We start from the raw sequence: 6586 nt of genomic DNA on the forward strand, positions 1-6586 counted from the left end.
CCGCGATGACTCTAGCTGTAATTCCAGGGGATGCCCAAGTCCCTCCTGGAGGCTGGCATCCCTAGGATGGACCGTGGGGAGGTCAGAGTTTGTAGAGGGGAGGGAGATGTGACTCCATAGCTTGCCTTCCAAAGCACCCTCTTTCTCCAGGAGGAACTGTTCTCTGTAGTCTGGAGACTAGTTGTAATTCCAGGAGAACTCCAGGCCCCACCTGGAGGGTGGCAACTATAACAGCAGCTGAATCCAAAGGAAACCTTTAAGAAGAGTCCTGAGAGTTAGACATTTCAGTAGGCTTATGACTCATCCCCCGCCTTCTGTTCTATACTTGCCTATTGTAACTGACAAACAAATGTACTCTCTTTGCTTACTGTAACTGACGCATAAATTTTGCCTATTGTAATTGACAAATAAATATGCCTGGGCTGAGTGGCCAGCTCCGGGTTGGGGAATCACTGGAGATTTCGGAATGTCCCCTGCACCCATGGGGTGTTTAAGAGAGATGCCTGGATTCTGGGTGCCCAAACATTGCCCTAGGCTGGATGGGCCTAGGAACATGCTATCACTTCTCCCTTAGGCATCAAAATATAGACCAATAACACCGAAAAGTCCAGCCTTAAAAAGATGGGTGTTTTTTTGTCAGCAGCAGAAAATGAAACACAATCCGACATCCTAAAAACAGACCAAGAAGATACCAATACCATTACAGACAACATCGAGGGATGTGTGTTGGGGGAAAATTCACAATCAGATGCCTGGGAGAACACCAGAATTTTTGTTTCACTTAAAATTTAACAGGCTCGGTGCCACTGTAGAGAAGGAATTCCTGCGTCTGAAATGCCACAATAGAAGAGAAGAAGAGGAGGTTGGATGTATACCCCGCCCTTCACTACCCGAAGGAGTCTCAGAGCGGCTTACAATCTCCTTTCCCTCCCCCTCCCCACAACAGACACCCTGTGAGGTAGGTGGCGCCGAGAGAGCTCTGAGAGATACTGCCCTTAACAGATCTGAGAGAACTTGTGACTGACCCAAGGTCACACCAACAGCTGCATGTGGAGGAGTGGGGGATCAAACCCAGTTCTCCCAGATTAGAGTCCGCGCTCCTAACCACTACCCCAAACTGGCTGAGGATGCCTCTCTGGTTGCCATCTGGAAGGCATGGGTGAAATAGTTTTCAGGACTAAAAACCACAAAGAATTTCTTCTTAGTGCAATTCTACATGTAAAGCAGGCTTATTAAAAAGTCTCTTCCCCCCACCTCCATAGACCGTCGGGGAGAAAAATAATTTTAAACAAATTTTGTCATTGGTTAGCTCTAGGAATTGCCAGAAACTCTGTGGATTCGTACAACTACCTTACAGGGTTTCTCTGGACGTGACATTACAGCAAACAAGACGATGCATCCTCCATGTCCCCACCCTGAAGCTCCCGCCAGCTGCCAGGTATAGCCTGACAACACAGTCGCCAACCTCCAGTGGGGTTTGGAGCTCTCCCAGAATTACCAGCAAGAATCAGAGTGCACTCTCCCAGGCTCTCCCCCCCAAAAAAAATCTCCAGAAATTCCCAAGCCAGACTTGGCAGCTCTGCCCCCCCCCCATGGTAAAATTGGCTAGCCTGAATTGTCCACACATCCCTGTATTGGTGACACGGCAGGAGGAGATGAAGGTGAAGTATCTCTTCTGCTTGCTGCTACTATTAAAGGTAAAGGTTCCCTTGCTCAAAGCCAGTCGAGTCCGACTCTAGGGTTGCGGTGCTCATCTCCGTTTCAAAGCCGAAGAGCCAGCGCTGTCCGAAGACGTTTCCGTGGTCATGTGGCCGGCATGACTAAACACCAAGGCGCATGGAACGCTGTGACCTTCCCACCGAAGTGGTACCTATTTATCTACTTGCAATTTCTTGCTTTCGAACTGCTAGGTTGGCATTAGGCGAATGGATATCTGCAAGGTGCAGGCAGAAAAGGTACTTGAATTCACATTAGTTAATGAATCTCAGTGAAAAACAACCTGACTGGGGCAGTGTGTTAGGGATGCCAGCCTCCAGGTGGGACCTGGGGATCCCCCGGAATTACAGCTCTAGGCAACAGAGATCAGTTCCCTTGGAGAAAATGGAGGCTTTGGAGGGTGGGCTCTGTGGCATTCTACCCTGCTGAGGTCCTTGTTCTCCACAGGCTCCATCCCCAAATTTCCAGGAGGTTCCCCAACTGAGTCTGGCAACCCTACCGCCACTCCCCCACTGGTGGCCAGGGAGGATCTGACAGTTTCCTGGTTCTTCTACCTACCTCCCTATCCAGTTCTTTTAACCTGTCTCTATACAGCTGCGGTGGCTCAAGTGGTTAAGACGCTGAACTGCAGGCTGTGGAAGGTCGGTAGTTCAGCAGTTCGAGACCCGAGTTCCTGCATGACGGAGTGAGCTCCCGTCTCTAGTTCCAGCTCCTGCCAACCTAGCAGTTTGAAAGCAAGACATTGCAAGTAGATAAATAGGTACCACTTCAGTGGGAAGGTAACAGCGTTCTGTGCGCCTTGGTGTTTAGTCATGCCGGCCACGTGACCACGGAAATGTCTTTGGACAGCGTTGGCTCTTCGGCTTTGAAACAGAGATGAGCACCGCAACCCTAGAGTCGGACTCGACTGGCTTTCGAGCAAGGGAACCTTTACCTTTATACATCTGCAAACCCCCAGCATGCTGGAGCAAAATTCCCAAGCGTGATCAGAGAAAGAATAATCCATTGTGAATACTATTTTCTCTCTCACACCCACCCACCCTTGTCTTTCTAATATTCTGCAAACAGGCCATATAAAGTTGTTTTGCCGTTCTCTTTGCGTATCATTGCAACCCTTTCCTGTCTTCTCCGCTCCTTTAGACTTTTTTCTGATTACTCATTTCCCTCTGTGTGCACAATGAAAAAACCCCAGCCATTTCCTGCCTCCTGTATTGAGGAATTTTGTTCTGGCCACAAAGGCTGTGTTTCTGCGAGTTGTGTGTGTGTGTGTGTGTTTGCTGTCCTTTTTTCGTCACCCTCCCCCTGACATGGCTGAGATCAGGGCTTTGGAAGGCTTTCTTTGCAAAAAGTTATATTTATAAAATAATCCCCTCCAAAGTCCCCCCTCCCCGGTTTCCTTCCTGCATCCAGCTGCACAATGCAGGCCCTCTTTCTCCCTTGCTGACTACGTGGCATCTGCCCAAACTGTTTAACTTCCACCACTCATAGGTTTACGGATGCCAGCCTCCAGGAGGGACCTGGGGATCCCCCAGAATTATAGCTCATCTGCAGTTCCTCGGGAGGAAATGGATGTTTTGGAGGGTGGACTCTCTGGCATTGTACCCCACTGAGGCCCCTGCCCTCCCCAGTCTCCATCCCAAAATGTCCAGGAGTTTCCCAATCTGGAACAAGTGATTTCTTTATTCAGCTCATAACAACACACAAGACATCTTCACAGCTACACAGCACAGCAGACCAGACCAAAGATGCAAAGAACTAGGCTGCCATATTTGATTTGAACAGGGGTAACCACACCCAACGAACAGATAATAACCAATAGGAATACACAGGGCTATTTTTGGGCAGGAATGAAACGGAGTTCCGGCTGGCTCCCAAGTTGGCCACACCCAGCAGGAACTCATTAGCATAATAGGCCACACCCAGTGGCAGGAACTCATTAGGATTGGCTACATTAGGGGTTTGTGGCCTAACATGCAAAGGAGTTCCTGCTCCCAAAAAAGCCCTGGGTTTTGACAACAAACAAGGTAAACAGAATAACAAGCAAAAGGTGGGTGTGGCTGGATGACCACACTGCTGGTAACATGGAGTGTGTCCTAATGTGATAATGAGCTGTGTTGGCAGGGGTGTGGCCTAATATGCTAATGAGTTTCTGCTGTTGGGTGTGGCCTATTATGCTAATGAGTTCCTGCTGGGCTTTTTGTACAAAAAGAGCCCTGGGAATACAGGGCTTGGAACCTATGAAAAAGGTTCCCGCCAAAAACATAGGCTTCTGATTGGTTAGTACTTCAATCCAAACATTGCTTTGTTTCAATGGAACTTATGCTTAAGCTAAACATTGCTTTATTACTTAAGACATAACATCCCCCTTCCTCGAATGCTTTCTAATACCTCATTTCTTTTGTGACGGGTGCCGCCACCAGTAAAGGCAAGTTTCACAGGCCAGCCGTGTTGGATCAGCAGCCGAACAGGTAGATTCAAGTCCAGTGGCACCTTAGAGAGCAACAAGAGGTTTTGGTATCTGACGAAAGGGGCTTTGACTCTGGAAGGCTCATACCCTCAAAGATCTCTTTGGTTTCTAAGGTGTTACTCGGCTCCAATCTAGCTGCACTAAAGCCAAGTTTCACTCCTCCCCCGGGCACATCTGCATATTGCTTCCTTGGGCCAAGATCCATCTTTCTTGGGCCGGGCACAGGTCATGTGGGCCGGGAGCCTCCTTCCTCAAGGCCGGGCACCATCTTCTCTAGGCTGCGTGTGACCCTTCTGTCCTGGGCTGGACCGGCTCAAGTGAACTGAGGGGTCAGCTCATCAGCCCACTGGGGAATTCCCTGGTGGCTATCTGTGGCCAGTCCTCTTCCCCGATTCCGAATGCAAACCTCCAGGCCACATTGGTCTCTAGCATTTCCGCTTCCCAGCTGTGTAAGACACTGGGATGTGTTGCAGAGAACAGAAACTCTCTCTCGCTGCCTCGCTGAATAATTTAGGCCCTCGTTGATTTATTCATGCCTGAGAACTCGGGTGTCTCCTTTCTCTTTTGATCCCCGGCGAATGTCATGGAAAGTTCCCCCGTCAACTAAACAAGCTCAGAAGTCACCCGGAGCTGTGTCCCCATCCGATATCGCCCAACGACAGCTTCCCTTCCACCAAACCCGCAAGGTGGAAACCCACATTGAATTCCTCACTCGGAGTCCAGTTCAAAATGCACAACCTGAAAACCTGTTCATGGGCGCTGTGCAGATCAGTAGTGGGAGGAAGCAGCGTTGGTGTCCGCAGAGTAGAAGAGCCGTGTACTTCTTCCCATTTCAGTCACCACTTACACTTATTCCCCCTGGAATGGAAGCATCTCTCACAGGTCTTAGGGATCACCAGTATGGCCAAGTGAACTTTGGGCTCAGGGAAGTTTGGGCTTCCATCCTCAGTGACAGAGATTTGCCTGCTGTCGGCGAGCATGTGTGTGCAATGTGTTTTCTTTGCATTTAGTGCGCAAAGATGCACTCCTACTCCTGACAACTGTTCCGGTGTAGACCTTGTCCATCATAACTATGAGTATTTTGCTAGTCATACTGATAATTCAAGACCCACACCTACAGCTGGGACCCTGAAATCCACCACGAAGGAGGAGGAGGAGGAGGAGGAGGTTGGATTTATACCCCACCTTTCACTACCCAAAGGAGTCTCAGAGCGGCTTACAATCTCCTTTCCCTTCCCCTCCCCACAACAGACACCCTGTGAGGTAGGTGGGGCTGACAGAGCTCTTTTGAGAACTGCTCTTGAGAGAACAGCTCCGAGAGAACTTGTGACTGAGCCAAGGTCACACCAGCAGCTGCATGTGGAGGAGTGGGGAATCAAACCCGGTCCTCCCAGATTAGAGTCCACACTCCTAACCACTACACCAAACTGTAAAGAAATGCATTAATGGAGATGTGTGTGTAGGGGGAACTCTTCAGTCAAACGTCCTGTCAGAATGTTAAAATATCAGAAATGCATGAGAAGACTTTCCCCCTAGAAATACACTCAGAAATTTCCTGCCTCCCATCCTCCTCCAATTTATTTTGGGTTTTTGTCTTCAGCCCTTACTCCGGCCTCCCCTTCAGTTCATGGCCTGCCTCTAAGTGACATAGTCCGGATTCTCCTCTCAAGAAGGAATATTTTTATGGATACAAACAGTCTCTTCCTTTCCTCATCTCCTCCTGGCAGGCTGTCTTTATACGGCCTCCCTCTTGAGAAATACAGCTGGGGAAATAGATCCCGTTTGGCTCTGCATCACCGGACTGTAAAACGTTTTGCTAGGGAAGGGTCGCCGTGAACACAGAGCCCTGCAGTCATGCTCAGAGTTGGACTTCAGACTCTGACGGGCCTTGAGAACCACAGTTCAAGGCCTGCCTGGTGGCGGGTTCAACGCTTCATGCGCAGGGCCTGGAGCCAGACCCAAACCTACGGCTGAGCTGAGACCCTGAAATCCACCGCTCATCAGAGCAGACGATGCAGGGAACAAAGGTGCGACTCAGAATAAGCCGGTTCCATATGCTCAGGGAGGCAGCCCTAAACATAGCTACATGTTGAGTTGCCAGCCTCCAGGCAGCACCTGGAGATCTTCTAGAATTACAGCTGATGTCCAGACCACAGAGATTAGTTCCCCAGGAGAAAATGGCTGCTTTGGAGGGTGGACTGTATGGTATTATACCCTGTTTGGTGTAGTGCGTGGACGCGCGGACTCTAATCTGGGAGAACCGGGCTTGATCCTCCACTCCTCCACTTGCACCTGCTGGATGACCTTGGGCAAGCCATAGTTCTGTCAGAGCTGTTCTTGAAAAAGAGCAGTTTCTGTCAGAGCTCTCTCAGCCTCATCTACCTCACAGGGTGTCTGTTGTGG

This window comes from Gekko japonicus, unplaced genomic scaffold, assembly GCF_001447785.1.
Source record: "Gekko japonicus isolate JY-2015 unplaced genomic scaffold, Gekko_japonicus_V1.1 scaffold2941, whole genome shotgun sequence".
NCBI lineage: Eukaryota > Metazoa > Chordata > Lepidosauria > Squamata > Gekkonidae > Gekko > Gekko japonicus.